Source organism: Mya arenaria, chromosome 5 (assembly GCF_026914265.1).
Source record: "Mya arenaria isolate MELC-2E11 chromosome 5, ASM2691426v1".
NCBI classification, from domain to species: Eukaryota; Metazoa; Mollusca; class Bivalvia; order Myida; family Myidae; genus Mya; species Mya arenaria.
Window position 1 is genome coordinate 50,481,534 of NC_069126.1, and position 11,437 is coordinate 50,492,970.

General features: G+C 33.4%; 2 long non-coding RNA genes across 2 annotated transcripts; both read left to right on the forward strand.

Annotated features, from left to right (window-relative positions):
* The first annotated feature begins 1,997 nt into the window (after window positions 1-1,997).
* LOC128233889 (uncharacterized) lies at window positions 1,998-3,485 on the forward strand. The gene is made up of 3 exons (XR_008260805.1): window positions 1,998-2,167; window positions 2,601-2,627; window positions 3,391-3,485. It is a non-coding gene; the product is annotated as an uncharacterized LOC128233889 (long non-coding RNA).
* A 386-nt stretch (window positions 3,486-3,871) lies between these two features.
* On the forward strand, window positions 3,872-7,421 carry LOC128233887 (uncharacterized). Its single transcript, XR_008260804.1, has 5 exons — window positions 3,872-3,995; window positions 4,344-4,446; window positions 5,300-5,427; window positions 5,959-6,083; window positions 7,030-7,421. It is a non-coding gene; the product is annotated as an uncharacterized LOC128233887 (long non-coding RNA).
* Window positions 7,422-11,437: the final 4,016 nt, after the last annotated feature.

Here is an 11,437-nt window from a genome sequence, read left to right on the forward strand (position 1 = left end):
AGGACAAGAACTGATATGGCTCTCAGTCTGTTGGGATGGCATTCTGTTGTATCATAGATCGACCTACGAAAGCTCATGTTTTTCCACAAAACTGTGCACTTTAAATGCATCACTACTTGTGAAGAAGATGTTCGACTATAGGCTACAGTTATTCTTTGCTTGCGGTAATAGCAGCCAACTTGGCTTTATCCCAGACATCTTCAAAATCCTTAGCAAATATGGTTTAGATCAGCACATACACACCTACAGATGTACAGCAAAGCTTCCTACAAAACTGGCTTGAAAACGGTCAATCAGAACAGTTATCACGGGCTTCTATAACGATATATGGAAATCCAGAGTCACCGGCGACCCGGAGTTTCAACTTTTTAGCAGTTTCCATACTCGCGTCTACCCGTCCTTAATATGGTCAATTGCGAAATCACGAGAAGATATACGTCATGCGATATCAACCATCCGCTTCCTCACAAACACAAGACATCCCCAGGCCGGGATATGTACTCGATGTCTTGCGTGGTCGGCTGACGAAGACGTCCATCGTGTTTCTTCGTGTCCAAGGCTTTCCGCCGAGAGACAAGTGTTAATGAACAGACTCGAGACCCCATGTAATAGTGCAGAGTTTATCTTCTACTGTACCAGCGCGATTCGCCATAAACATGTTGCACCGAGTGATCATACAGACACAGACACACTTATACGCGCAGTTTGTAGATATTTTCACAATGCATTGTGCAAACAGACTTAATAGACTTACATTCAAAAAGAACCTCTCTCTGCTGATTATTCGCATAAGATATTAGTATTATGTTCGTATTTATGTTTCTTGCTTGTTCATGAGTACTATCTTTAAAACTTATACGACAGCTCTAATATTATTGTAACATTTATTTTGGGTTATCGTTTTAAGGCTTTTGAACATTAAAACGGATACAGTAAAATCAAAGGTATTATTATAATATATATATATATATAATATATATATTTTCTTGGAATAAAATAAAATAATAGAAATACGTATTCAGTGTAATGTACATCGCATTAATGATAATAGCCAAAAACTCAGAAAATATAACCTCAGTTCTAAAGTGTATGCTTCATCTTACAATATTATTACATTAACATCGTCATCCTTGTGTAACAATTTTGTGCCTTATAACATGTAATATATATTGCTGTATATATTGTATATATGACCGTTTGTTTGTTAAATATGTTTAAATCACTTTCGGGTGGAAATAAAGAGAATAATGACTGTGACCTTTTGACCTACTTTATTATTCATAAAGCTACATCAATGAAATGTTGAACCTTGTTTGGAAAAGAAATATAAACAAAAATATACCATTTATCAACCAAATTATGAGCAATATCATGTACGAAACAAGCCGAAAAGTATTTAACTAAATATTGATCTTTTTGAAGGGATGAGAATCAAACCCAAACGAGGCACATAACAGAAACATATATAACACTTATTTTAAGATATCGTTATCAATGAATTCTAGGCTCTCCGCCTTAAAACGGTAAGTAAAATATGAAAGTGTCCAAAATATCTACGCAATTTAGCCAAATCTGGAGTATAATATAGTTTGACAAGACCCAATCGAGTGCATTTGTTATGTTACTTTGATAGTCCTCGTGACAAGTTGCAAAGGATTTATGTTTTACTTGATAAAGATTGTACCGTTTTTTCCCATCCACTGTCGTTTTATGGTAGACCCTTAAATTGAACTTTATAATTTTATATTAAAGCGGATTTATGATTTCATTCCAAAGTTCTCAATTAATGTGAATACATGACATGTTAATATCTTTACAGCACTAGACATTACTAACCATCCGTGTACGAAAACCCCTATTAAACACAAATAAGCCGCAGTATTTGTAAAGGATCAATATATCATTGACTCACATTCAGATATAGTGGAGTATTTCGTTTTGTCAGTATCTGTATTATGTTTCACAAACATGGAAAAGGTGTATTAAAAAGAGCAGTTTATCTTAAATTCGATCAGCACAGAATCATGCGTTCAGTTATACTTCAAATGTATACATTGACAGATGGATGTAGTTTAAACGGATTTAAATGATATTCTGGTATTTAAATAGTGTTCCTACAACTGATTTAACGTAGACCAACACTCTACAAATAATGAGGAGTGAACGCGTAAGTATAGAGAATAAAATAGTTATTTCTATCTACCTACCTCATTGTTATTCTTTTGTGGAAACAAACACAATGTGTTTACGCGTCACAAACAATCTGATCAATTTCACAAAGCCAACAAAAAATAAATAGTGGGATCTGCTTCCGGGTCGATGTATTGTCTTTAATAGTACATTCAAAACAAAGAATAATCCAATAAATGTATCATTTACCGCTGTGTACACTGCAGACTTGTTTATGTTTAAAAGTTTACAGATTTATATCGTTTAAAGCGTGGAGTTTGATATACCTCTTAGTACGTTTGATGAATTAACAGATGACACAGGAGATGCGACCGTGATAATGGTACATTGATGTTAAAAAACAGTGACTGTAAATAGCTAAACTATTAACCAAAATTGATTTGCATGTGTTCCTTCCGTTTATTCAACAGAAAACGGTAGCAAACAAGTCCAAACAAGTAAGGGCATGTTTTTATATTTTACAAATAATGCTAAAATGTAAACAACGAAGATCTTGTCCAATACTTTTAATAAAACTCTTAATTCAGGTTATGTCTATGCATTATGATTGTTGATAAAGTTGTATGCATGTTTATTAACTACTAGTATATTAATGGCTGCATGCTCTAGAAGTAATTAGTTTGCATTAACTGCTTATGTGGTAAGGGTACCTTTTCTTAGGACACTATTGACTTATCCGTTGACAGAGATTAGGTTTTGTATGGGAAACGTTTATAGTTAAGTAGTAGAAACTTCTTTTGCATGTTTATTTATTTATTCAACTTTTATTTGACATTCTTTTAAGCACACCGTTTTTTTCTCAAAGTAACGTTAAATGTGGAATATTATAAATCCGTCTGAATTGATATTGACAGTTTTTTAACCTTAATTATCCCCATAACTAACCCAACACTTGCTTTTGATTCTTTACAACACTTTTGTATTGATATATATCTCACAGTTCACGTAAAAAAGTTTTTAGTATGCCGAAGACTTAACATCGAATTGTGAAAGCATTGTCTATTTATAACTCACATCGTATTTGTCTCCCTTTGACTGATTTTTAAGAGAAAACAGGACACCCAAAATAATTGACATTCATTGTTTTATTGTTTTCATTTTCTAATTTTCTCTAGCGTCTGAAAATATATGCCAAAAGGCCTGATGAGGGTTTTCTTTTTTATAATTAGATTTTAAACCACATTTTATTTTCCTTTTCAGCTTACACGATTCTTTAGACTGAATATGATATTGAGTCAGGCGATATGTTTTTTTCCATATGGGCTAATACCAGACATGCGGTCCTGAGATGTTCGGCAGTTACCAGAATCTCAGGTAGATGGCTTGGTAAGACATATGAACCGCACCATTGCTCTGCACAGATGAATTCGGATATTTTGATATAACAGTATTTTAACTGTTTGGTGAAAGGGCTTTGAAATACATTCCACTGTTTTTCTGGTTGTAATTGATTACAAATATATGCATTTTTTTCGTTATTTAATAGTGATACTAAATTCTAAAATGGCTGACTGTTTAAATGAGCTTAGCTTGTTATTTCGTTGTCGTATTGTCAATATAAAACTTTAGAGCCATAACTAATAAAAGCTGATAGCTGTATCAAGTTTGAAACACATTTAAGGGGAACTAGCCAATATCTAAGGTTGTTAAACATAGTTAAAATGTTATCAGTTGTATTACTTTTATTGCAAGACGGATACATATGGCGTTCCACGAACATCAAAACATCGAAACACGACAGGCTGCATGAGGTTCAGTGAAACGGGCTTCAATGTTGATGTTTAAAGGATGTTGTCCAGCAGAAGGTATTTGTCAGTTCGAACCGACATTTATCGAAGGGGGGGGGGTGTAGTGAAGACATTTTTGTACATTTAAGCAAGCGGGTGGCTAAGCACAACCAGTTACACATTCACGGACTTTTTACACAATTGACAATTTTAGACGAAGTTGCCAAGACAGTTATTTTACCTCGACACTGCCTTATTCTCACCATAGCTTAATTCAGCTTGTACTGCACTTTATAGTTGATAATGCCAAGCAAAATAACAGTTTATACATAATACTTCAATATTCCTGTTTAACCTAGGTTATACATGTTCAGAGAGATGATTGTGTCTTTCGATCGGATTTTCAGTAAATATGTTCTATTTAAGGTGGATACAAGCAGACAACACTAAATCCATTATCTGAAGGTAACAAGTGTCGATCACTGGTAACATCTGGTCCTGGTCTATCCGCAATGTACAAGGCACAAAGGTATTTGTCGTTTGCAGTTAAACAATACAGTCATCTTAGCATAGTATCACGTGACTGAGATCAATAATAATATTATTTTGATGATAATAGATCGGACACCTTAAAGTGAATTTAATCCGGAAAGTTACAGTGGCAAGAAAATAAAAAAAAAACATTGGTATGTACCATCTTTTCGCAAACACATAGTTATTGTCCGCAGTTTAAATACAATAGCAATGCTACTGCTAACACTTATATTGCTTAAATTATACATATCCATTTTTGCTCGTAAAAAATCAAGTTGGTAGCATTACTTTGCATTTTAATTGTTTCTCATTTTATTACAATCTTTATAGAATGGCATATATTTGTCGTTAAAAACAGTCCTCAAGTTTCGTCATCGGCATTTATAACTAAGGTTTCGTAATTCTATTCATTGTAACACAAGGTTTTCTTCTTGATGCAATTTGAAGCCGCATTTTAAATATTTTACATGAAACAACATGACATATCATTTGCATGTACATTGACAGTAAATGTCTCATCTGTCTTTATTGTGTGTGCATTTGGGTCTGATTCTTTATCATTTGACCTTAGATGGTAGACAATTCTTGCAGTTTTTAGATATAAGAGTATTCAAGTAGATTTAAATTATTACCATAATGCCAATGTTTAAATATTGTTAGGTTATCATATGTTATGCATCTTTGGTTTGAACCCAATTTTAATACAAACCAAACACTTCAATTACACTGATAGCTGCGTCCCCTGCTTGCACCTTTTCGGAGCAAGCCTTGCTAGCATTGAAAGCAACGGTACATGACTAAGTGAATTATTTTAAAGTAATTCTTCATTTTGTGGCTTTTATATACAGACCGATGAGGTGGTATGCTGGAGACACGCATCGAAATGCAACCCGCTATTGTTCTGTCAAAACGGAATCGCAGTTCGTCTCCCTTTGACTGCTGTTACGATTATATACTACAGTTTGAGTACAAACAGGTATTGGCTGCGGATACAATTGCCATTTGTTGAGGCGGGGTCGTAGTGTAAAGCTTTTACGATTTAAAGCTAGCGACTTAATAACTTATATAAAGACCTCCAACTAAATGTTTACGGGTGATTTGTTGTCTCAGAATGTATTTGTCATCAGACGGAGTAGAGTCATCAACCTTCTCACACTAAGAGTAAATGTCTTGATAAGTAAGTCAAGAAATGAAATGTTCTATGTATTTAAATAATTGATCACGAACTTCAATGTGTCTATTTTATTTAATAACAGTTGTTACCTCGGCTATTGTAATGAAATACTCAAATTCACAGGAATTTCACAAAAGAAACTAATATGATTGTGGTGCTTTTATCTGTAACCCAAGAATGCTTAACATTACTTAGTAAACATACTTTAATTGTCTATACTGCTAAACGATAAACTTGTTCTTCCTAAATTGCTGAAACAAGTAACTTTCTGTAGAAAAACGTTTCTAACGCAATCGTAAGTCTGTTGCTTATATTCATTTCATTGATTGACAGATAAAGTTGGTATGCTGAAGACACAACGGCGGGATTTGACAATTCTAGGATCTCTGGAACCTGCGTCACAGTTGTCTCGTTTTTGCGGATATTTATAGTATGATCTGCAATTTGAAGTCAAGCAGGTATTGATTGTAGTTCCAATTAATATGTTTTAATTATAGTCAGCTTAGATAATTTGTTTAATAATGTTACTTTTTTAAATACAAAGTAGTTATATGTGTACCTAACATTGGGTACTGTTAGATATATATCATGACTCCACAACTTTAGTTGTCATTGACATTAACATTTCTGAATATGAGGTTGCCAATGCTTGTTTAAGAGCACCAAACGAATCGATGAACGATGGAAGTATTGCCCTTAATGTTTATGACGTGGATTTTAAGAACGGGTGAACGAAGAATTGTTTTTAAATTTATTCTAGTAGAAACTATATGGCACTTGCTTGGTAGTACGCTTTATTCCAATGTTGGTCCATATTTTTTATCTAATTGCTGCCTTGAATGTATTATCAAGAACTTGAAATAAGCTGACATTTATAAGCAGTTACATGCACTGGTCTTACGACAAGCATTTTTTTGTCAAAGCAACAGTAAATAATAAAGTTTGCGAAACATACAGCTAACTCAATGGTGTCAATTTTATTCTCATACAGATAGAAAACAACATCGCAATGTGACAAGCTTAGAAAATGTTAACCTGGCATCGCGGTTGTCACTCTTAGACTAATTGTATTACTAAGGTTTTGAATTGCATTAATAGCTAACATTTATTTAGTTGCAAGTTTGCCATTTTTAAACCATGTGTGTGTTGTTAAGCTAGCGACGGGCTGTGTACAACAAGTTACACATTCACAGACTTTTGACCAGACAGCAAAGTTCGTTTACAAATGTCTGGACATTTAATTGAAATTCGATCCTGATAATGGTCCATCCAAATGGCTTCAAGTCCGTAGTAGATTCCCTTACCGCTAGTTACTTTCCGTATAATTGAGGTTATAACAATATTGATGCTTATTAGTTATTTCTATCTTTTAATTGAATCGTTATTGCAATTGTTCTTTTTCAGATAGACCTATATGAGCAGATGTCCAGCACTAAATCTCTGATCAGGAGGTAACCATGAGGCACTTCCTGGCAGGATATGGTCCATTGCTGTCTGGCAATTACTAAAACAACAGCTTATATTGTCATTTGATGTAGACAATTATAATATTATGTATAAACTTACTCGAAACTGACAAACGCATTTATATATGTCTGCTGTTAATACAGAAGACTAAGCTTTGATATAATGGCAATGTATGTGTTTGTGAATATCTTATTTTGAATTGCCAAAGGCAGGGCTTCAATGTGGATGAACATCTTGAAATAACATTTTGATGAAATAAATGTTCTTATAAATAATACAATTTGATAAAATGGTGAAATTAGGCTAAATTGCTGGGAAACAAAAGTTGGTCACCATGATGAATCATTCCGGAATCATAGTTGTCTCCCTTTAGCTAATAATTATTGAACTATCAGAAGCTATGGGTGGAGGTTAGAACTGGCATTTATGGGGACTTAAAGACCAACACCTCAGTATCATATACATTGCCAATTGTTTTATTGAAGCTAAATCTTCATCCAAAAAGGGTTAATGTGGGAATTATAAATGGTTTTTATACGATAATACACAAGTTGTTATTGTTCTGTTAATACAGAAGACTAGCAGTGACATCTGATTGTGGATGAATAGCTGCTTTCTAAATTTAAAGCAATTGCAAGTTGGCAACGTGTTACAGCTCTGCTATTTTTCATTGGTCCCCACTGGGATACAAATGACATATGGTTAACTTGTAGTGAACAATTACGTTGTTTAGGTGTACACATTTGCTTGGTCTCCCTTTGTACTGAAACTGTGTAATTCCAAAAGGGAAATGATTAAAGTTAACAACGTTAAGCAATTTAAGGCACTGTCTATGAAAAAAGAATATATTATTATGAAACGAAATAAGAGGAACTGCCAAACATGACTACTTTGCTTTTTGTCATTACACTATATCAGAAGCTTTGATTTAATGGCAATGTATGTGTTAATGAATATCTCATTTTGAATTGCCAAAGGCAAGGGCCTCTTCTATGTGGATGAACATCTTGAAATAACATTTTATGAAATAAATGTTCTTAGAAATAATACAGTATGATAAAATGATATTAGAATTTGAACTTAGGCTGGGATACAAAAGTTGAGTGTGGTCACCTTGATAAATCATTCCGGAATCATAGTTGTCTCCCTTTAGCTGATATGTATTGAAATATCAGAAGATATGGGTGGCGATAAAATATGAAAGTTATGGGGACTTAAAGACCAACACATCAGGATCATATATATTGCCAATTGTTTTATTGAAGCTAGATCTTCATCCAAAAGGGGTTAATGTGGAGTTTCTAAATAGATAAATGCCCTTTTAAAATGTAGTTGACTAATTGTTCAGATCTATACACAGTTTGTAATACCTGAAGCTTGTGGTACTTAAAAGCTTGTAGATTTTAAGAATTATTGTTGTTATGGTTAGGTGTGTCAAATATCAGTGCTCTGATTTGGACTCTCCAAAGGTCATTTAATATGTCGCTAATGTTTTAGGTATATACCGTGTGCGTTTGATATATGCTACGCAGAACTATCACAACATTGTATCAAATTTAAAAACAAATTACTTATGTTGGTAATAGTGTATTTAATAACTCATAACGAGATATCGCGTTTTATTCATTAATCCCTTTGTATTATTATTACCTTATCATTGACACCATCAAGGAACGTGTATGTCAATCCAACGGTTACTATTAGAGTGGTCATTCCCTCGAAAGCATCACAATTTCAGTATTGCATTGACTATGGTGTCAATGCAACGCACACCGGCTTACTTACGTAGTAACATGTTGCCGATGATCCCGCAAGTATAGCACGGATGGTGAAGTTTCATGCCCGACTGTTCAAATTGGGGTGACATATATTAATCGGATAAGTCTTAATCAGCACATTGAAATAATTGTTTTGCATAGTAGCATTACAAAAATACTGTTCAAGTTATTTGTGATGTCGTTTCCAAAACGTTTTGTGTGGAGAATTTCACATTAACATAGACACCCAAAATGTAACTAAGTTTGGATAACTATATAAAACATTTAACAATATGTAGAATTTGGCTTACACGTTTTCAAGCTTTCTTTATTTGTCTGGGCAACCTGTACCTGGGTTGAATGTATACAACAGTTATTGTATAATAGACATGTATGTGAGGACTATATATCAACTCTTACGATTATTGAAATTGAAATGATTCATAGTAAGTATACCTCTTAGTTACACACAAAACCTTTGTTTCAAGTTCATATTAGATAGTGGATTTGTCGAGATTTAAATTTTCCAATTATTCATAAGTATAGGTCAATTTTGATATTTTCAATACACCGCAATCGAATTCATTGATCCGACGCATTAAACAAAGGACCATGATAAAGCTTACTGATCAATTTTGACTTCACATGTACCGTGGCTTTTTTAAACAAAGACATACGTATAGATAATGAATACTTGAGCATACAACCTTTGCAATTATTCGTGCTAGGTAAAGGTCAATATGGAGCCTTTGACGCAAAGCGATCAAACAAATTAATCTCAAGTATGTATCAGAGGACTTAGCTAAGTCATAATGATATGACTCTTTATGCAATATTATATTGCTTATTGCTTACAATTTCGAATGCCAGAGGTGCCGTGATTGTTTAATAAATCATTAAACGATCTCTCAGGCGGATTGACTATCAGACCTCATTTCATGAATTAATCTATCCCACGGAGTTAAATTTAGATTTTCAATTGAGGTGATTCGTAAGCACATAATAGAGCAAATATCTTAGCGTCGCACATTGTTTTTCGACATTCCATAAACTATTGCAAACACGTTTTGAAGATTACTTTGCCCTCCAAAAGTCCTTAGCCTTCCCAATTCCTGTTTGTCCTCAATGTTAAGAGTTTACCCATGTACATTCACATTGGAAGTTTAACATTGTGTCGTATGTGTTTAACTGGTATTGCGGATGCTTGGATAGTTTTACGTACTGAAGAACCAAGAGACTCCAATACCAAAATAGTTCATGGTTAAGTTGTTAGCAAAACGATATTAAATATTTTATCATTAACCACGACCAACTTGGGACGATCCTGTAGCACGTCGTTTAGCAGGGGCGACAGAGTACACCGAATTTTGTTAAAAAGTATTTGTAACAATAAATACATTATTTTTTGTATAATCTGAAAGGCCAAATTCAAATTTGATTTTCTATTTTCTCGTTTTACTATGTTTTTAAGAAGTTCCCAATATATTGAGATAAATGGGTTTCTAGAAACCAGAAAGTGACATATGGTGACACTTGGTAACGTATGGAGCCGGCTTAAGACCTATTACAATGACCATATATTCCCGTAATGAAAACTGAGCTTCATATGTCTTTTCTGAACGTCTAAACAGATAGTTATTTAGATGAACCAAGTTAACAAAATTGATTGTTTCATCCATATACATGTATGACATTAAGACCCACTCCATATGTTTGTTAGCGGTATTTAGGAATTTTATACGAAATACTGAGATACGTGGCAGGTATAAAACTAATTGTTAGTGATGGTAAGGAATTTGACGGTTAATAGTACATTTAAATTCTTTACCATCACAAACAGTCATATATGTTTATTGTCAAAAACATGTTTTAAGCCAGTTTCTTGACAAAATATTATCAGTATAAGCATCAATATAAATATTTACATCTCCACTTCCATTCCTTTAATAAACTTCTTTTTAGAAATTGCAGTTATCATCCGATGAACGCAACATCTTCGGATATGTTCGGATTGCCATTCATCGCATAACAATATACATGAAAATTGTTGATCTTGTTATTGTTTGTATTGTGTCTGCAGGTCCCGTAAAAATAAATTAACATTTTAGAAAGTGTTAATTAATGATATGTTAAATGTATTGTTGCCATTGAATAGAATAATGAACTATTGGTGTAAATATAAGTAATGAATTTCGGGATTGATATCATTATCGGGGATATGAACGCAATTGTTCATCGGACTCAACATACTTTGACCAGCCCAATTACGTTTATACCCCGATAATGACATCAATCCCGCAATTCGTTCATTAAATAGTCAGTATGGTCAACGATGCATGACATAATTAAAAGAAAAAGAGAAAGGAATACGTACGTCAAATTAAAGAACATACAAAAAGGTAACAAAAAGAAAAGTAAAAAAGAGATACATTTCGAAATCAAACTATGATATACAAATGTAATGGTTTTATGAAGTAGTATGGGAGGGTATTTACAAATGTCAAAATGTTTGAAATATCTTAACGCTGTTATTTATATAAGAACTTCTGAACAGAAATGCTTGATTTATAAATTTACCTAGGCTACTT